The sequence below is a fragment of the Oryctolagus cuniculus genome, chromosome 12 (genome assembly GCF_051225735.1).
Source record: "Oryctolagus cuniculus isolate XC-2025 breed Fujian yellow rabbit chromosome 12, ASM5122573v1, whole genome shotgun sequence".
In the NCBI taxonomy this organism is placed as follows: domain Eukaryota; kingdom Metazoa; phylum Chordata; class Mammalia; order Lagomorpha; family Leporidae; genus Oryctolagus; species Oryctolagus cuniculus.
In genome coordinates this window covers 36,105,447-36,115,602 of record NC_142878.1, presented here as the reverse complement: position 1 = coordinate 36,115,602, position 10,156 = coordinate 36,105,447, and the positions used below count along the sequence as shown (strand labels likewise).

Below are 10,156 nucleotides of genomic sequence, written 5' to 3'. Positions count from 1 at the left end.
GGTGCAAACTGTTGAAATCTTTACTTAGTATATACTAGTTGATCTTCTGTATATAAAGATAATTGAAAATGAACCTTGATGAAGAATGGGATGGGAGAGGGAGTGGGAGATGGGATGGTTGCGGGTGGGAGGGTGGTTATGGGGGGAAAAAGCCACTATAATCCAGAAGTTGTACTTTGGAAATTTATATTTATTTAATAAAAGTTAAAAAAAGCTTAAAGTAAATTAAAAAACCATCTCCCTAGATGACCAAATTTCCAATTTTAGTTTTATTATCAATACTTGTATTTAAATATTTGCCTGTCAATGTCTTCCTACGTGTATAAAAGCTTCACTATTCCAAACAAATGTTGTGACAATTACAAGGGATAATTTTTAATTTTCCCAGGTTATCATGAGTCTCATTCAGTGCTGAAAATATTGCTAAGTCTGGTTCTTTTAATTTGTTTTATTTTTTCTATTTTTATTTTTTATGGCAGTCATTATATACTTATGAATTTGTTTTCAATTTATGTTTTCATTTTTAAATTTCTTATTCAGGTGCTAATTTTCTTTTTAACTTGCATGTCATAATTGTACATATATATGGGGTAGATTGAAAAATATGGACTGCTTTATGAATTTGAATGACATCCTTGCCCAGGGCCATGTTTATCTTCTCTGTCTCATTCCAACTAAGTATATGTGCTGCTGAAGTAAGTACCAGGTGCTAATTTTCATAGGAACTTGTGGACTTCCACGAAACTTTAGAATGATCTACTTGCAACATAGATATGAAATAACATAAAAAATGAAGAAAATACTAAAAGTTTTGAAACATATATTTGATAGTATGACAGGTCTACTCCAAAAGCCTTATTAGGCATAAGCCAAATGACCAAGTTGATGGGGGTGCTAGTTTTTTTTTTAAATGAGTTTAAAAGATTTAAACACATTTTTAACCTATAAATTACAATTTATAAAACACATTTTTGAAAATCTCAGGTGTGATTTTAAGCTGCTTTTTTCCCCAGCTGATTTCAAAATATGCTATCTCCAGAAACTTTGCTTTTCCATCTGTGTGAAAATAATCTGTTATGGAATTTTGCTATTTGAGAATTCAAATTTCAGTTGGGTTTAATGTACCTTGCTCTGAATTGTGTGTGGCATTGGAATGTCAACATTTGGAATGATGGGAAGTATTCTTGTCTGTTGGATTAGCTATAAAGGCACACCTTTTATGGTATTCAGATTGTGATTGATTTTGTATAATTAATCACTTCCATCTTGCACCATTAAACTTGAAAGTTTTCACAATACTTTAAGATGTATTATTTATTTAATGGAATTCTGTGTGATAGTTTTCATTATCTCAATTATAGAAGAAATCTGTCCAAGAATGATTAATTATATGGCTCAAAGAAAGTAAATGGTAGAACACAGAGGGGCTTGAATCAAGATTACTTGACTTCTGATTTAATACTTTCTTTGCCATACAATTTTTCTTCCTTTCATGTGGATTTTGTTTATTACAGAATTTCCTTAAATGCTATGTGCTCTAATATATAGGAATCAATTGCATTTAATTCAACAAAATTAATCTTTTAATATAAATTGTGTTATCTTTTGCCCTAATTATAACCAAGGAGGAAACTTTACTAAGTGTAAAATTTTCTCCACTCAATTCAATTATAATTTGCCTTTTAATTTAATAATCTAAAATCTTAAAACAAAGAAGAATATGCAACTTTTCTTAATGCTTTTTTTTTTTATTTTTTTGACAGGCAGAGTGGACAGTGAGAGAGAGAGAGAGAGAGACAGAGAGAAAGGTCTTCCTTTGCCGTTGGTTCACCCTCCAATGGCCGCCGCGGCCAGCGCGCCGTGGCCAGCGCACTGTGGCCAGCGCACCGCGCCTATCCAAAGGCAGGAGCCAGGTGCTTCTCCTGGTCTCCCATGGGGTGCAGGGCACAAGCACTTGGGGCCATCCTGCACTGCACTCCAGGGCCATAGCAGAGAGCTGGCCTGGAAGAGGGACAACCGGGACAGAATCTGGCGCCCCGACCGGGACTAGAACCCGGTGTGCCGGCGCCACAAGGCGGAGGATTAGCCTAGTGATCCATGGCGCCGGCTTCTTAATGCTTTTTAAAAATGGGTTCATACTTGAGGTGGCATTCATTTTAGATTTATTACCACATTATAAAAGAAATTCTATGCTACTTACAGGGAAATTCAGGAAATAGATAATAAATAATGGTTGTTTGTAGTAATTCAAGGGCATTTTTAATAAGTTATGTCAAACCATCTGATACTTTTCCTTAGAGTCATTTTTTTTTTATTTTTTTATTTTTTTTTCTATTTTTTTTATTTTATTTATTTTTTTTTATCTTTTATTTAATGAATATAAATTTCCAAAGTACGACTCATGGGTTACAATGGCTTCCCCCCCCATACCGTCCCTCCCACCAACAACCCTCCCCTTTCCCACTCCCTCTCCCCTTCCATTCACATCAAGATTCATTTTCGATTATCTTAATATACAGAAGATCAGCTTAGTATACCTTAAGTAAGTATTTCAACAGTTTGCTCCCACACAGAAACATAAAGTGAAAAATAATAGATGATTTTTTTTTAAATGATGATGAAATCAGATCAGACCTATTGTCATGTTTAATCCCAGTGAGAGTCAAGTTGGGAATTGAAAATTTCTTTCTTTTTTTTTTTTTTTTTTTTACAGAAGATCAGTTTAGTGTACATTAAGTTAAGATTTCAGTCGTTTGCACCCCCATAGAAACACAAAGTGAAATATACTGTTTGAGTACTCGTTATAGCATTAAGCCTCAGTGTACAGCACGTTAAGGACCGAGATCCCACATGAGGAGTAAGTGCACAGTGACTCCTGTTGTTGACTTTACCAATTGACACTCCTGTTTATGGCATCAGTAATCTCCCTATGCACCAGTTATGAGTTTCCAAGGCTATGGAAGCCCCTTGAGTTCTCCGACTCTTATCTTGTTTAGACACGGTCATAGTCAAAGTGGAGGTTCTCTCCTCCCTTCAGAGAAAGGCACCTCCCTCTTTGAAGACCTGTTCTTTCCACTGGGATCTCACTCACAGAGATCTTTTTGCCAGAGTGTCTTGGCTTTCCATGCCTGAAATACCCTTAGAGTCATTTTTCATCAACACTTTAAGGATTTATTTATTTTTTATTGCTTTTGAATTGTGGAAGCATTCTTACATTTAGGGAACTATTCCTTCATTTCTCTGTTGAGTTTATTTTGAGGGTAAACTCAGTTTAGGTATCATGTCTTTTTTTAAAAAATTATTTATGTATTTGAAAGGCAGAGTTACAGAGAGACAGAGGAAGAGAGAGAGAGGTCTTTCTTCTGCTGGTTCACCCCCGGATGCCTACAATGGCTGGAGCTGGGCCGATCCAAAGCTAGAAGCTTCCTTCGGGTCTCCCAAGTGGGTGCAGGGGTCCAAGCACTTGGGCCATTTCCTATTGCTTTCCCAGGCCATAGCAGAGATCCAGATCTGAAGTGGCACAGCTGGGACTCAAACCAGCACCCACAGGGGATGCTAGCACTACAATAGCAGTGGCTTTACCTGCTACGCCACAGTGCTGGCCCCAGTTTAGGTATCGTTTCTATGTTATACTGAAACTTTGGAATTTTTACTTAAAGTAATCAAAATTATTTCAAATTACTGCATCATTTTTTACATATTTAAATAAATTACACAATAGCTAAGACCTGGAACCAACCCAAATGCCCATCAACAGTAGACTGGATAAAGAAATTATGGGACATGTACTCTATAGAATACTATACAGCAGTCAAAAACAACGAAATCCGGTCATTTGCAACAAGATGGAGGAATCTGGAAAACATTATGCTGAGTGAATTAAGCCAGTCCCAAAGGGACAAATATCATATGTTCTCCCTGATCGGCGACAACTAACTGAGCACCAAAGGGGAAACCTGTTGAAGTGAAATGGACACTATGAGAAATAGTGACTTGATCAGCTCTTGTGCTGACTTTGATGTACAATGTAATACTTTATCCCTTTTAGTATTTTTTCTTTGTTTTGTTCTAGTACTATTGGTTGAACTCTGTAATTAACACACAATTATTCTTAGGTGTTTAAATTTTAACTGAAAAATGATCCCTGTTAAATATAAGAGTGGGAATAAGAGAGGGAGGAGATGTACAATTTGGGACATGCTCAATTGGACTTGCCCCAAATGGTGGAGTTAGAATCATGCCAGGGGATCCCAATACAATCCCTTCAAGGTGGCATGTACCAATGCCATCTCACTAGTCCAAGTGTTCAATTTCAGTTCACAATTGATCACACTGATAGGTCTAAGAGTCAAAGGGATCACACAAACAAGTCTAGAGTCTGCTAATACTAACTGATAGAATCAAAAAGGGAGAGAACGATCCAACATGGGAAGTGGGATACACAGCAGACTCATAGAATGGCAGATGTCCTAAATAGCACTCTGGCCTCAGAATCAGCCCTTAAGACATTCGGATCTGGCTGAAGAGCCCATGAGAGTATTTTAGGCTTGGAAAGCCAAGATACCCTGGAAAAAAAAAAGGAAGACTTAAATGGAAGATCTCTGCGAGTGAGATCCCAGTGGAAAGAACGGGGCCATCAAAGAAGGAGGTACCTTTCTCTGAAGGGAGAGGAAACTTCCACTTTGACTATGACCCTGTCAGAATAAGATCGAAGTCGGCGAACTCAAAAGGCTTCCATAGCCTTGGCAACTCATGACTAGAGCCTAGGGAGATTACTGACGCCATAAACAAGAGTGTCAAATTGTTAAGTCAACAACAGGAGTGTGGGGAGCAACTCGGACTAGACTAAGTTACTTGAATTAAGACTTATTCTATGCATCTGCTCTCCTACAATATGGCGCTGGGAGAGGAGTAAACCTCTACACAGCTGCCTCTTGCCAATTTGATTGACTGAGCTGCAGGAGCTGATCCTGCTCCTGATTGGAGGAGAGCAGCGTACTCGGCGTGTGGGTAGCAGAGTTGGGATTGGTGGAAGAGGACTATAAAGGAGGAGAGAGACAACATGCACCAGGAACATCTATCTGAAGGAACACCTGTGCAGCCCCCGAGAGAGCCGGCCGGCGGTGTGCCGCTCCCCTGCGGAAGTGGGGAAAGTGGCCAGGGGGAACCGCCCTTCCACGGAGGTGGAAGGGACGGTAGCCAACCCGGGAAGAACCAGCAGCAAACCCGGGGAGGGCCGAGCAGACAAAAGAACAGCGCAGGGTCCTGTGTTGTTCCTCCACGAAGAGGGGGAGCGACATAATTGTGCCGTGACTCAGATATGAAGCCTAGGCAGGGTTTAGTGTCATTCCTCCACGAAGAGGGGGAGCGACACAGGAGTCACTGTGTACCTACTTCTCATGTGGGATCTGTCCTTATTGTGTTGTCCAATGTGAAGTAATGCTATAACTAGTACTGAAACAGTATTTTACGCTTGTGTTTCTGTGTGGGTGCAAACTGATGAAATCCTTACTTAATATATACTGAATTGATCTTCTGTATATAAAGATAATTGAAAATGAATCTTGATGTGAATGGAATGGGAGAGGGAGCAGGACATGGGAGGGGTGTGAGTGGGAGGGAGGTTAGGGGGGGTAAGCCATTGTAATCCATTAACTGTACTTCGAAAATTTATATTTACTAAATAAAAAATTAAAAAATTAAAATTATCTGAAAGACAGAGGGTCACGGAGAGGGAGAGGGAGGGAAGGAATGAAGGAGCAGAGACAGACGGAGTGGGGTGGCGGGTGTAGAGGGAGCTCTCCTATTCACTGGTTTATCCCTCAAAGTTCCACAATAGCTAGGGTTGAACAAGGACAAACCTAGGGACTGAGAGCTCTGTCTGGATCTTCTACATGGATAGCAGGGAACGAACTACTTGAACCACCACCAGTTTCCTCACTAGTTACACATTAGCAGGAAGCAGGAAGCAGGAGCAGAGTTGGGTCTCAAAAGCCACATGCTCCAGCATGAGATGTGTGCATCCCAACCTGGGGTTTAACCAGTAGGCCAAACACCTGCCACAGCCCCATTGTTCTTAGTATAGCTCATTTCATATCTTTTTATCTCAGATAATCATATACCAAATAGTATATGATTTGCTATTTATGTATAGTATATGATATACTATTTGGTATATGATTATCTGGTCAATTGTCATAAACTGATTTTGGTTGTGCAGCTATGATACTTGTGTGCAGAGAAGAGAATATACAGGCTGCTTTCCAAGAATCTAATATTATTTTCCTTCTCTTGAGATGTTAATTTACTTATATAGTTTTAATTTGTTCTAAAATCAGTGACCTCCAAATTTAGGATTTTTTTCAGCCTATATTCACTTCTCTTTCTTTTTTTTTTAACTTTTATTTAGTAAATATAAATTTCCAAAGTACAGTTGATGGATTACAATGGCTTTCTCCCCCCATAACTTCCCTCCCACTCACACCCCTCCCATGTCCTGCTCCCTCTCCCATTCCATTCACATCAAGATTCATTTTCAATTATCTTTATATACAAAAGATCGATTTAGTATATATTAAGTAAAGATTTCATCAGTTTGCACCTACACAGAAACACAAAGTGTAAAATACTGTTTCAGTACTAGTTATAGCATTATTTCACATTGGACAACACATTAAGGACAGATCCCACATGAGGAGTAGGTACACAGTGACTCCTGTTGTTGACTTAACAAATTGACACTCTTGTTTAAGGCATCAGTAATCTCCCTAGGCTCTAGTCATGAGTTGCCAAGGCTATGGAAGCCTTTTGAGTTCGCCGACTTCGATCTTATTCTGACAGGGTCATAGTCAAAGTGGAAGTTTCCTCTCCCTTCAGAGAAAGGTACCTCCTTCTTTGATGGCCCCGTTCTTTCCACTGGGATCTCACTCGCAGAGACCTTTCATTTAGGTCTATTCACTGCTCTTCACAAATAGGCACTCCTTTTGAACTGCTCAGAGTCACCCTCTTTACGGGATTTCTGAGCCTTGAGTTTGGTGCAATTGTGTTTCTTTCCCCTTTGCACTTGGTTGTTGTCTTAGTCTATTTGTGTTGCTGTAACAAAATGATTGAGGCTGGATAACTTATAAAGTAAATTTATGTACCTCATGATCTTAGTGGCTGGAGGGTCTAAACAGCATGGTGCTGGTGTGTTGGCATAGATCTCCTGGTTGAATCACAACACGTTAGAGAAGCATAAAGGTAATTGGTTATGTACAGAAGGGCCAGGTGAGTGGGGGTGACCTTGCTTACAACCATACAGTTACCCAAGACAGTATTAATCCATTCATGAGGGTGGAGTCCCTATAACCTTATTTACTTGCAATAGGATCCATCTCTTTCTTTTTCTTAAATATATTTGAAAGGTAGGATTACAAAGGCAGAAGCAGAGAGAGAGACAGAGAGAGAGAGAGAGAGAGAAAGAGAGAGAGGTCTTCCATACACTGGTTCACTCCCCATTTCAGAGTGTATTTCTTAGGGAAATTTTACTAATGTATCAAAGAGGTATCTTTGTTCCTATGCTATTTGATATATTATTCACAGGAGCTAAGATACAGAAACAATCTAAAAGTCCATCAATGGGTGAATGGACAAAGAAAATGTCACACACACAATGGAATATATTAAGCTATTAAAAAGAAGGCAATGGTGTCATTTGTGACAGAGGTATATATTATGCTAAGTGAAATAAGCCAGGCACAGGACGATTAGTACATGATCTCAATTATATGTGTAATCTAATGAAATCAAACTAATCAAAGTAGAGAGAAGTGGTTATAAGAGGCTGGGGAAGGTGAGTGCATGAATACATGGGGAAAGTTGATCAAGGGGTACATAAAGTTTGAGCTAGATGAGGGGAATAAACTTTAATGACTGGAATAGAATGGTGACTGTAACAAACAATGTGTTGTATATTTCAAACTTGCTTGAAGATTAACTTTTAAATCTTCTCAACACAAAAAATTGGTAAGTATGTGAGGTGATGAATATATTTGCTTGCTTGATTTAATCATTTCATAATGTAAACATATATCAAAACATCACATTATACTCAATAAATGTATACAGTTATTATTTGTCAAGTAAAAATAAAATATAATGTTTAAAATACACAGTGAAAGAAATCCAACATATTTGGCTATCTATAGATTTTTAAGTTATGGTAAAAATTTGCATCAAAAACATTCAAAACATATGACATTCTGAGAATATTTGCACTATAAAGTAGACAGAGGATAACTATTATACAAAGAAGTCCTATAAACTAAAAAGAAGAAATATAATCCATCAGAAAAAAATGAGTAAGATGGGAGCAGGTAATACACACACATACGCAGGTGCAGGGAACATGGGAAAAGATGCACATTCTCAGTGCTGATGGTGGTGGAGAAAATGGGCATTCTGTAAAAATATTTATTTTATTTGAAAGGCAGAGATAGAGAGAGAGAGAGAGAGAGAGAAAGAGATTGATCTTTCATCTGCTGGTTTATTCACCATATGGTCACAATGGCTGTGGCTGGGCCAGGCCAAAGTCAGGAGCCAGAACTTTCATCTGGGTCTCCCACATGGTACAGATGCCCAGAGACTTGGGCCATCTTCCTCTGCTTTCCCAGCAAATTAGCAAGGAACTGGATTGGAAGTGGAGCAACTGAGACTTGAACAGGTGTCTATATGAGATGCTGGTGTTGCAGGTGGTGGCTTAACCCACTGTGCCACAAGGCTGGCCTGAAAGGGACATTCTTAAACACTGTTAATGAAATGTAGAAAGTATACTAGTACATTCTAGTACATATTTCTTGAAAGCTATCCATTAGAAAGAAAAGGGATATACATTGTAACATGGTTCTCAGACACATAAAATTAGTAGTTAAATTTCTTTTGATAAGGAGAAAGTATATCTATAAAATGGAATAGTATGCATATATTAGATGAATGAAGAAATAATAAAAAATAGTTAAGACTTTTGAATGCTTATTATGTTCCAGATGCAATTGTCTGTGGCCTTTTTTACAGCACTCTGGCCTCAGAATCAGCCCTTAAGGCATGCAGATCCGGCTGAAAAGCCCATGAGAGTATTTCAGGCATGGAAAGCCAAGACACTCTGGGGGGAAAATAAAACCTAAATGAAAGATCTCTGCGAGTGAGATCCCAGTGAAAAGAACAGGTCATCAAAGAAGGGGGTACCTTTCTCTGAAGGGAGGAGAGAACTTCCACTTTGACCATGGCCTTGTCTAAATATGATCAGAGTCGGTGAACTCAGGGGGCTTCCATAGCCTTGGCAGCTCATGACAAGAGCCTAGGGTGATTACTGATGCCATAAACAAGAGTGTCAGTTTGTTAAGTCAACAACAGGAGTCACTGTGCACTTACTCTTCATGTAGGATGTCTGTCCTTAGTGTGCTGTACATTGAGATTAAATGCTATAACTAGTACTCAAGCAGTATTTTTCACTTTATGTTCTGTGTGGGAGCAAACTGTTGAAATCTTTACTTAATGTATGCTAAACTGATCTTCTGTATATAAAGAGTATCGAAAATGAATCTTGATGTGAATGGAAGGGGAGAGGGAGTGGGAAAGGGGAGGGTTTTGGGTGGGAGGGACATTATGGGGGGCAAGCCATTGTAATCCATAAGCTGTACTTTGGAAATTTATATTCGTTAAATAAAAGTTAAAAAAAAAGAAGTAAATTTATGGGCTGGCGCTGTGGTGCAGTAGGTTAAGCCTCTGCCTCTGCGTGCAGCTCTGGCATCCCATATGTAGTCCTGGCTGCTCCACTTCTGATTCAGCTCTCTGCCATGACCTGGGAAAGCAATAGAAGATGGCCCAAGTCCTTGGCCTCTTGCACCCACGTGGGAGACCCAGAAGAAGCTCCTGGCTCTTGGCTTCAGATCGGCGCAGCTCTGGCCATTGCGGCATTTGGTGAGTGAACCAGCAGATAGAAGACCTTCGTCTCTGCCTCTCTCTGTAACTCTACCTCTCAAGTAAATAAATAAAATATTTTCAAAAAAGTAAATTTATAAATAAAAACAATACATGATATGTTAATTGAAAAAAGAAAGCTTCAGATCAATATGCAAATAAGAGTAACTCAATGCAAGTATAAATGTATTTTTTATGA

General features: G+C 38.9%; 1 non-coding gene across 1 annotated transcript; it reads right to left on the bottom strand.

Annotated features, from left to right (window-relative positions):
- Positions 1 to 598: 598 nt before the first annotated feature.
- On the bottom strand, positions 599 to 703 carry LOC127483885 (U6 spliceosomal RNA). The gene has a single exon (XR_007910677.1). It is a non-coding gene; the product is annotated as a U6 spliceosomal RNA (small nuclear RNA).
- Between the last annotated feature and the right edge of the window lie 9,453 nt (positions 704 to 10,156).